Source organism: Gavialis gangeticus, unplaced genomic scaffold, assembly GCF_001723915.1.
Source record: "Gavialis gangeticus isolate Ggan-Ray unplaced genomic scaffold, GavGan_comp1, whole genome shotgun sequence".
In the NCBI taxonomy this organism is placed as follows: domain Eukaryota; kingdom Metazoa; phylum Chordata; order Crocodylia; family Gavialidae; genus Gavialis; species Gavialis gangeticus.
The window spans coordinates 47,512,690-47,523,267 of NW_017728997.1; the positions used below are offsets into that span (position 1 = coordinate 47,512,690).

Consider the following 10,578-nt stretch of genomic DNA (forward strand, 5'->3'; position numbering starts at 1 on the left):
AGTTAGGAGCTGGAAGCCCAACTAAATTTACTCCTACATTTGTTTCTGTCATGCCACGCCATGGGTGGGAAGTTGTGGGGTCACCCAGAATCAGAAGAAGCAACCGAGATCTAAGGAGAGTGCAGATTCTCTGAGCATAGGGAACCTGGTTCAGGTTCCCTACTAATACCCCTACTAACTAATATCAGGTTAGGGAGCCAGGTCAAACTCAGGGTTTATGGCAGGTGGGCAAAATGGCTGACCCAGTCAGCAGCTGGACTCCATTTCCCAGCAGACCCTGCCCGCATGGCTACGGCTGGTCTCCTTGGAGACTCTGGCCCCTGTGAAAGCTCAAGACTGGGGTTCCCATGGAGACCAGCCTCAGCCACACTGGCAGGGTACACCACAGAGCAGGGCAGAGGGCTGCTCTGGAGCCCCCGGGATCTTGTGATGGGTGCAGCTTGCTCCAGAGCAGGGGGTTGCAGCTCTGCCCTGGCGCCAGACCAGGCTGTCACTGCTGCAAGGAACTGGGGCAGAGCTGTGATCCCCTGCTTGGAGCATGAAGGCTATAGATCGTGGCTCTGCCTTGGCTCCAGAGGAAGCTGCCCCCATAGTAAGATCCCAGCAGCTCCAGAGCAGCCCCCTGCCCTGCTTTGCTGCGTGTCCTGCTAGTGTGGCTGACGCCATTCTCCATGGCAACCACAGCCTTGAGCTTTCACGGTGTAGGTGCAGCTGCAGTCTCCATGGAGAATGGCCCCAGCCATGCACAGGGGCGGCTGGGAAATGGAGTCCGCTGCCGACTGCATCTGGCTTGTGGGCACAAACTTGCCCATCCATGGTCTATGGGCATGCTGTCAGAGAGCCAGTACAGGCACAAACCAAGGACAAGGCAGCCTGAATACAAAGCTGAACCTTGTTGCCTAGACACTTCCTTTTTCAGGTCTGGGGTTCTTATAAGAAGGGGTAAATGGTCAGATGACTCAGGCTGCGGACTCCAGTTGCAAGAAGTGGGCAAGTAGTTAGGCCCAGGTGTCAGGTTCTGACTACCTATGTTCATCTCTGGCAGGGAAAATACCATGACCACGAAGGCATCCTAGTTCCTAGTTACAGGGGAAAACCACTTTTCTGGCAGAAGGTAGTACTGTGGCCAAGGTAATACCTCCCACTTTCACTTCCAGTGGGAAGATCTTGGCTATACGCAAACTTTATGGAACTAGGAGCCTCCTCCCTAGCTTGCTTCTGCGGCCATACGGTTGAGTGCAAGTGAAACTTGGGAGCATCCAAAGCTCAAGTCTCCGGGCTTGAGCCTGCATGTAGGATGCCTGCCAAAGGATTTGGAAGCATCTGAAGCCCCAGGTGGGGGTGGAGGATGTTTGCCGGTAGTAGGGCCACATGTGGTTCTTGAATGACTCACGGATTTGGAACTGATTTGGCTGATTTGACTTGGGATGCAAACAGTTTTCCTTAAAAACAAACAAACAAACAACCCTGCCCCTATGTTTATCTCAGTCTTTAGCTGAGCCCCTTGTTTAACTAGAATGCAGAGCGAGGTGAGGTTTACCAGAGAGTTTGCCTGGAAATTGTCACCTTCTTTCACTGTAAGCTTGATGAGAGGAAGCAGGTTAGCAGGGAAAAGGGAACCTTTTGAGCAAGGAGCATCAAACAGGCCAGCTTGCAGGGGAGTTTGCTAGGGAAGGTCTGCTTGGAACGAGGGTCAGGAAGAAAGAGGTGTGCTGTTTGCCAGGAGCCTAGATATGAGATGTCATGGACGATTACTGAGACTCATTCAGCCCTCTGACTACTATCCTAAGTTGCTCATCCATATGGGCACCAATGATACTGCCAGAGGTGATCCTGAGCAGATCAAAAATGACTACAGGGTTCTGGGTGCAAGGGTGAAGGGCTCAGGTGGTGTTCTCCTCTATCCTTCTAGTCAAGGGAAAGGGCCTGGGCAGGAGCAGACGCATCCTGCAGATCAATGCGTAGCTGCACAGATGGTATTGCCAGAAGGGCCTTGGCTTCTTTGACCACTAGATGTCCTTCCAGGAAGAAGGATTGCTAGGAAGAGATGGATAAAATGAGGAAAGAGCATCTTCGCAGACAGGCCTACTAAGCTAGTGATGAGGGCTTTAAACTAGGCTTGCTGAGGAATGAAGACCAAAGCCCTGAGGTAAGTGGGGGAGTGGGTGACCTGGAGAAGCACAAGCAGAAGAGGGCAACAGGGGAGGCCTTCTTATTCTTGAGAAAGTAAGGCCATCAGCTAGTTACCTCAGCTGCCTGCACATGAATACATGGAGTCTGAGAAACAAGCAGGAAGATTTGGAAGAACTTGCAGAGTGACAGAGTTATGACATGACTGGAAAAGCAGAGACTTGGTGGGATAGCTCACATGACTGGAGTACTGCCACAGATGATTACCAACCATTTAGTTAAGGACAGGCAAGGGAGAAGAGGTGAAGGGGTTGCACTGTGTGTAAAACAGTTGTATGATCACTCAGAACTCAAGTATGAAACAACAGAGAGGCCTGTTGAAAGTCTCTGAGTCCGAGGGGACAGAAACAAAGGTGATGTTGTGGTGGGTGTCTGCTATAGACCACCAGACCAGGAGGAAGTGGTGGATGAGGCTTTCTTCAAACAGCTAGTAGAAGTTTCCTGATCGCAGGCCTTGATTTTAATGGGGGACTTCAATCACCCTGAGATCTGCTGAGAGGTCAATGCAGCAGCACATAGACAATCCAGGAAGTTTTGGAGAATGTTGAGGACAACTACATGGTGCAAGTGTTGAAGAGGTCAATTAAGGCCATGCTCTTCTTGACCTGCTGCTCACAAACAGGGAAGAATTAGTGGGGAATGTAGTAATAGATGGCAACTTGGGCAGCAGCAACCATGAGATGACTGAGTTGAGGATCCTGAGCATAGGTGACAGAAGTGGGGAGAGCTAATGGGGCCTAGCCCCCCAAACACGGGGCAGTGGTAGGGCGGCAAGGTATCCTGGCTGGGGGCTTCTGGCGGCTGCAGCAGGGGTGGGGAGGAGGGCACACATGCAGCGGTGAGGGAGGGAGTGGGGCTGGGACTGGGGCAGGCGCTGCCCAGCTGCACGGGACGGAGCTGCAAGTGGCTTGTCTGCGGGTGCGCAGCTTCTGCTGCTACGTGCACCCAGGAGGACATGGGGGGCATGTGTCACCAGACCTGCGCAGGGTGAGGGTGGGCTACTACTGTAGGCTGGGGTCAGGGCTACACCAGGCTCCTCTTGGGGGGGTGGCACTGGGCTGGACTGCGCTCAGGGTGGACAGCAGTGGCACTGGGAGGGGAGTTATGGGGAGGCTGCAGCCACCCCAAAATTCACCGTAGCCCCCCCAGCCCTCCCTCCCAGCACCGGCACTGCCCACCCTGAGTGCAGCACGGCTCAAACCCCCCGCCAGGAAGAGGCCAGTGCAGCCCTGGCCCCAGCCCACAGCAGCAACCTGCCCCGTCCCACATGCAGATCTGGGGCACATATCCCCCAGGCCCTCCCGGGGTGTGCACAGCAGCAGGAGCCACCACCCACTCCCTGTACCAGGGGGCCCCCTTGGACAAGCCACTTGCAGCTCTGTCCTGCACGCTGTCCAGGCTTTGCAGGGCCTGCCTCAGCCCCACTCCCTCCATCACTGCTCTATCTGACCCCCTCCCCTAGCCCTTTCCCCTCCCCCTGTACCTTCCCCCACAGACTTACCTGCTGGGGAGCATGCATGTGCTTAGCCCCCCAAATAATTCTTTCTCCCTCCACCTATGATCCTGAGGAAAGGAAGGAAGGACAGCAGCAGAGTAAGGACCCTGGACTTCACAAAAGCAGGCACCCATGGCAAAGCCTGCAGCAGCAGCTTGCCCTGAGGCAGTGGAAGTGCTTAAGTACCTCCAGGGTCTATTTCTCAGTGGCAATTTGGGGAGCCACATTCATGGCCTGTGGCAGGCTGATAGAGCACTTTAGTCTTCTTGATGTTGAAAGAGGGGCCCAAAATTTGAAAGACTTCCCCAAAAAGGTCCAGTGCAGTCTAGAGGTGTTCCTCAGTATGCACAAGGATGCCACAGCTGTTGGTCTATTGAAGGTCAAGGATGGTTGTTTTTAGTACTTTGGTTTTCTTCTGAAAATGTGGCAGATACCACCATTGAGTTCATCCCCCAACACCCTGAAAGGGGATTCCCTCACTAACCCTCCTACCCTTGAAGAAGTCTGGCATGCCATCAAGGAAACCAAGAACAACAAAGCTACTGGACTGGATGGCATACTGCTGGAAGCTACAAGGCTGGCAGTGAGGAACTGGTACTGAGATTCCACAAATTTACTGTATGAATTTGGAACAATGAAGAGATCCCTGGGAACCTGAGGAATGTCAGCATCATGATTATCTTCAAGAAAGGAGATAAGTCTGTGTATGCAGGAAGTATAAAGGTACAGCAGGGAAAATCCTTGCCCTCATTCTCCTGAACCATATTCTGCTTCTTGCTAAGGAAGTCCTGCCAGTGTCTCAGTGCAGTTTTAGACTGGGGTGGGCAAAATGATGGATCCAGCTGGCAGCTGGACTCCATTCCCCAGAAGCCCCTGCCCATATTGCTGTGGCTGGTTTCCATGGAGACCCCAGAAGTGGCCGAGCCATGACAATGTGGAGCCAGGATTTACACCGAGACAAGCCGCAGCAGTGCTGGCAGGGTGCACAGATGGGCGAGGAGCTGCTCTGCGGCCAGGGCTGGAATCTTGCGGTGGTGACAGCGTGGTCCAGAGCCAGGGCAGAGCTGCCATCCATTGCCTGCAAGCCCCTGCAGCACGCAGCAGATTGCAGCTGTGCTCCAGCTCTGCACCATGCTGTCACTTTCTCAGGATCCTGGCCCTGGAGCAGTTCCCCTGCTGCCAGTGCTGCTTGGGCCAGTCTCCATGGAAACCCTGGCCCCCCTGCTGTCACAGCTCTGCCACTCCTGGGGTCTCCACAGAAACTGGCTGCAGCAATGCAGGCAGGGGCTGCTGGGAAACGGAGTTTGAACAGGCCTGCCCCTGTTTTAGACCATCCAATGAGAAAACTGACATGATCTTTTTTGCCCACCAGGTCCAAGAAAAGTGTCAGGAACAGCACCAGGACCTGTTTATGGCCTTCACTGACTTCACTCAGGCCTTTGATTCCATCAGTTGCAAAGCCTTGTGAAAAGTGCTTGCTTGATTTGATGTCCTGAAATGTACATCAAGGTACTGATGACATAGGTTAATAAAAAGTGATCTGGAAGGGGACACCAAGCAGCACACACTGACCAGCACCCACTGCTCCCTGAATGTGTCAAGGGAGCCCATAGACACCAACCAATGAAACTCTGCTTGAAGATGCAAATGGAGTAACCTGAAGACAGCCCCACATTCACCTGGGTTCTCCCCAGCTAGAGCCTCCTTCCTGATCTTATAGATGGACAGCTTGGCCAGAGCCTGGAGGTGGTTGATCAGGAGGTCCTGCAGCTTGGTGGGGCCACAGATGGGGAGTACATAACAAAAAAGGTGCAGGGAGTAGTGCAGCCAGAGCCTCAGCAGGAGGTTCTGGAAGAGGTGGAAGAGGGGCTGCAATCTGGCGCACTCGAGGTAGGCACTGCTGGAGGTCGGATACTGGGCTAGATGGACCATTGCTCTGACCTAATATGACACTTATGTTTTTATAAATGATGCAAGTCTCACAGAACTTTCTGGCTTCATTCTCCACTTTAAAGCTCTTAGGCCAGACTTGATCTTGGAGGCTCATTTGCCAGGTACTTCGGTGCCTGTTCTTCCAGAGGAGTGGTTCAGTCAAGTGGTATGGCCAGACTGCAGCAGCATTGCAGGGCAGATCCCCCGGGAGGGTCTGGTTCACTCCAGTCCTCGTAGCAGGATCAGAGAAACAGCCTCTGCGGAGAGGCCAGGGAGCAGGGCTGGCTCACGCCAGTCCCCAGGGCAGAGTCGGGAGAGAGGACCTCGGAAAAGGGCGAGGGCGTGACTCCGCTTACCAGGGCTCTCAGGGGAGAGGCAAGGTAGAGACGCGCCTTGCAGACGAACTGAATCGGTGGTGGAAAAAGGGTCTCTGAGCAGAGCTCCCTGCACGGCTCTCGCTCACGAAGGCTGGTGCATTCCCGCCCCGCTCTGCCGAGTCCGTCCCCGCCCCGCCCTGCCTCACTGCAGACTCACCGGCAAACTACGCGCTCACGTCTCCCGGGCTCCCACGTTGTGCCATGATTGGCCGGCTCCTGATGGCGGTGGCCAATGGGCAGTCGCAGCTTGCGGGTGTTTTCGCGCATCGTGTGTAAGCAGAGTGTATCAAAATTCCAGGGGCGGGGGCCGAGGCTGCCCTGTCGCTGAATGACAGCTATCAGAGCCTATCAGAACTCAGATTGTGCGCTAGGTGGGCGGGGTTCGCGCTGGGTGTGATGCTACTCGCGGGGAGGCGGGCTTTGGCCGGCGCGGTTGCTATGACGGCAGGCGGTTGAGTCTCCGCCTTCTCGGGCGCCGCCATCTTGTTGTTGATTCGGACGGTGCAGAGCGGGTGGCTGGGGCCGCCGGAGCCGGAGCCGGGGGGTCGCAGCGTCAACTCGGCCCCGGCCGGGCAGGGAGAGCGCGGGGCGGCGGATCTGACCCCCTCGGGGGAGAGGCGCGCGGCCCTCGGCCGGGGCTGCTGGTGAGCGGCTAGGGGCAGGCGCAGCGACGCCGGGAGGAGTCTCCCGCAGGGGCCGGCGGGGATGTCCGGGGGCTCGGGCTGCGGCCGCGCTCGTGCTGCAGCCTGTCGCACTTGTGGGGAGGGGGGTCGTCTTCTTCCCGGGGCCCGTGGTAGCCGGGCCGGACCGGGCTGCGGGAGGCGGCAGGGCCTGTTCTCCCGGCTGACGTGACAGGTTCGGAGGCCGGAGCCTGAGGGCGCGCGTCGCCGCTGCGGATCACCACGGGGGCGCGGGGCTCCAGGGCTGGCAGCTGGGATCGGTTTGGCCCCTGTCCTGCGAAGGGGTTGTCGTGCTTCTCTTGCAGGAGTGTCCAGACAGGGAAAGATGGGGCCTTGTGTGCCGTGCTGCATCCGGCTTGCTGCCTTGAGGCAGGTGCGGGGACAGAAGGGCCTGCTTTGCAGGCTGTGCCATTGCTTTCTGCCTCGGCTGGGCCGAGAGCCCAGGAGTTCTGGTTCCTTGTTATGTCCTGCTGCAGCGAGGGCGAGTGAAGGGGCTCGGCACAAATATTGGTGGTGCTGATGGCAAGAACAGGAGAGGAAGGTGGCTGGGAGGGCTAGTTCTGCAGCCTCCCTCATGGATGCGCTCTAGCAAATGAGTCCAGGTTGGCGTTGATAAAATCTTCTCTCCAAAGGAAATGTCATTGCTGGTGAAATGAGCCAGGTTGACATCCCTTGATATTTATAGGATGTGGGACCGAAGTGCCTCAGGCCCTGCGCTTTGGGCAGCAGAGTAGGGCAGGGCAGCGGCAGCGTGGTGGGTCGGTGTTCAGCTGCTCACTTACCCCCCCCCCCCCCACTTCTTTGGTCTGGGACTCATGGGACGGGGCCCGCATGGGCTGATTTGCCCCAGGCCCTGCACCTTGCTTGGGTCAGCTCTGGGTGCACCTCTACTTAAATGTGATTTGTTTCAAGAGAACTCAACCCAGGTTCCCCATGGATACAACATGGCTCACAATTGAATTACCTACTCTTCCTCTAGGTTTCTGAATATGCTATGAGGCAGTGAGTTCTCCTCCCCATCCTTGCCTCCTCAGTATATTCAAACTATGGCTCTTTTTGTTTGTGTTTTATCATAGCTGTTTATAGCCCTCTTGATGAGCTGCAGTCAGTCTCAAAGTGTGTAAAGCTTGCTTTACTGGTTGTGGTTTCCTCTTCCCGTCTTAGCTTGCACTTCCTGTTTAAAGATAGTAGTGGCTTTGGGGCAGTATGAGAAATGCCCCTCATCTCTCTTACTGGGGATCCATAACCTTTTTGCCACTTGAGAGATCTCATGGTTAACGTGGTCACTCACTGAGTCAGGAAAGTTTAAGGTCACAGGGGCAGAGAAAAACAAATGCCAGAAGGATCATCTTCTGAATAGGGTGGGCTGTTCCTTTCCTGATGTACGAGTAGCTCTTGGTTTGCTGCCATCAGCAACCTACTTTGCTTATCTACACCTTCCCTTTGTGGTGATAGCACATCTCTTCTGTATGTGGTGATAGAGTGACAAGTGACCAGTATGCAGTTGTGACAGGAAAAGGAAGGAGATAGTTCCTGGAGGTGAACCAGGAGAGAGTTTTCCTCTTTAGAAACAGCATCTATTTGCCAGCAAATGTTCACTTGTATTTTTTGCAGAGTGAATCTATTTAAATTAAGTCTATTTGAATCATGATTTAAATAAGGAAGCCAACAGCTGCCCAATGATCAATTTAAATAATTGATTTTTATCAACTTTCCCACTGTATGTTTTTGTTTTTTTAAAGAAAGGACTATTTTCATTGGTTGATGTAAAAATTAAAACGCATTAATTTTTACAACTAAATACAGTTTGTATAGTAGATTTAGTATATGATTCCTAGGAACACGAGCTGTGTGCATATATAATATATATGTATGTGTGTATAAAAGGAATAAGAATATATAGTGTAACCTATTTGAATTGTTAGAAATCTTACATTTAGTTCTGTATAAAATGGTGAAAAATATATTTATTCACTAGATGATTAACTTTTTGTGCATATTCCTATCAAGCTGCATTAAGATGGCAACTTGAATGTAATTAAATGCACAAACCACTACTTCAAATATAATAAACAAAACTTTAATATTGTGGATACATAAACTTTTCTAAAAAATCAAAACATGCATGTTTACAACTGACTAATTTAGTAAACACTAGTATTAACTGTTATACTATTAGAAGTGTGAATGGTCATTAGTAAATTAAACCATTTTTTTTTTTTCAGGTCATCCTGGGAAAATTTTCTGAAATGCCAAGGTGAAAGCTATTTGAGCGTAAGTTCTTACTTTTCTAATTCTCTTTCATAAAAAATATGAGACTCTAGACTGTTCTGAAAGTTTTTATTTTTATTTTTTTTAAGTTTTTAGAACTCAAATCTCATCCTCCTCCCCTTTTTATTCATAGACTGGAAGAGAAAAACAAGCTTTTTGGCTTTTTCAACTGAAAATCAGTTTCTTCACTTGGAGTGAACTAGTTCAAAGGAATAAAATATTTTTTCTGCACCTGTAGACTCTGGTAAAAGCTTGTTTAGTATTTCGACAAACTCTGGCTCTAGGTGCTTTGCTAGTGACTTTCAGCAGTTCAAGTGGTGTGAGTTCCTTTAAAACATCCTCAGCAAGTGTGTAATGCTTCAGTGGTTTACTTCTATCCCTGAAATTGATTATTATTGGCATGATCGATGGGTGATTAGTAGATGCCCATGTTTTAGTATTTTCCTCTTTGGGAATTAGGCATCTACCTTGGTACTTTGTGTTAAGAATATTGGCAAGAAAATCAGACGGAATAAGTGTTTGGTCCATCTGTTTCTCTTCTGCCTGCATTTTAACTTTGTTGAGTATTTCATGCTTTACTGCTTCTTGAAGTTCTTTCCACATGTCAGTAGCATCCACAGTACAGCAGCCATCTTTCTGTAGTTTGTTCAAGGCTACTGAAATAGGTTTTAATGTATTTGCATTTCTTTTCAGTCCAATATTTACTACTTTAGCTGTGATACATCTGTCAATTTTGTCACAATTTTTCTTGCAAATGGTCATCAGAATAGGCCAATTCTTAATAAATAGCTCAAAACCAGTTAACCAATGAATTCTATTGTATATCTTTTGGGAGAATTAGCTTGGCTACCCCAGCTGTCTTTAGTGAAGTTGAAGGGTTGTTACTGAAATTTTTTGCAATTTCAACATTTTCCTTTATTCCTAGAGTACTTACAGATTTGGCTGAAAGATGCAACAAATGAGTACTGCACCCATATGTTATAAGTTTCAAGTTTGCTACATTATCTCTTAATTTTTTTGTCATTTTTGTTACGTTTGCAGAGTTATCTGTGATAAGGGTACGCATGTGACACTTGAATTTTTGCTCAGTTGCAGCTTTTACTGCTGTTTCTTTTAAACATACTGCAGTATGGGCATTTCCTGATTTATCAGTTTTTTCTGTGAGATAAACAACCCTGTTTTCTAGAAGTGCATCGATATATCAGATTGGTACCCATATGAAGAAAATTGGCTGTATTGGAAATTGGCCTGAAGTGGCCAATGATTTGGCCAATTAAATACCAGCTGCGTGCTGCTAGGCTCTGCTCCTCGCTACCTGCATGCTGTGCTGCGACTGCGCGCACTCACGGGCAAGTCTGTTGTGGCAGAAGGGGGGGGAAGGGGCTGGGGGGGGCAGATCAATGCCCCCTGTGATATGGCAGGGAGGGGGCAGAGGCAGGTGCTACCCAGATGGAGTAGGGTGGGTGTGGGATAAAGCCGTGGCTCGGGAGAGGTGGGGAGGGGCTGCCTTCCACCACTGCGCGCACCCTGGGAGGGCATGGGGGAGGGGGGGCATGTGCCCCCTGATCTGCCTGCTGCGGGCTGGAGCCAGGGCTGCCCCAGACTCTTCTCGGTGGGGGCTGGGCTCGGGACA

General features: G+C 51.4%; 1 protein-coding gene across 6 annotated transcripts in view; it reads left to right on the forward strand.

Annotated features, from left to right (window-relative positions):
* Window positions 1-6,445: 6,445 nt before the first annotated feature.
* IP6K1 (inositol hexakisphosphate kinase 1) overlaps window positions 6,446-10,578 on the forward strand; it is a 137,770-nt gene continuing 133,637 nt past the window's right edge. For 3 of the 6 annotated variants that reach the window (XM_019505158.1, XM_019505160.1, XM_019505159.1), the window contains exons 1-2: window positions 6,449-6,638; window positions 8,900-8,948. The gene's annotated coding sequence lies outside the window, so the exon portion shown is untranslated. Of the gene's footprint in view, window positions 6,639-8,899; window positions 8,949-10,578 lie in introns of all 6 variants that reach the window. The other 3 variants (XM_019505156.1, XM_019505157.1, XM_019505161.1) reach the window with 2 other exon arrangements.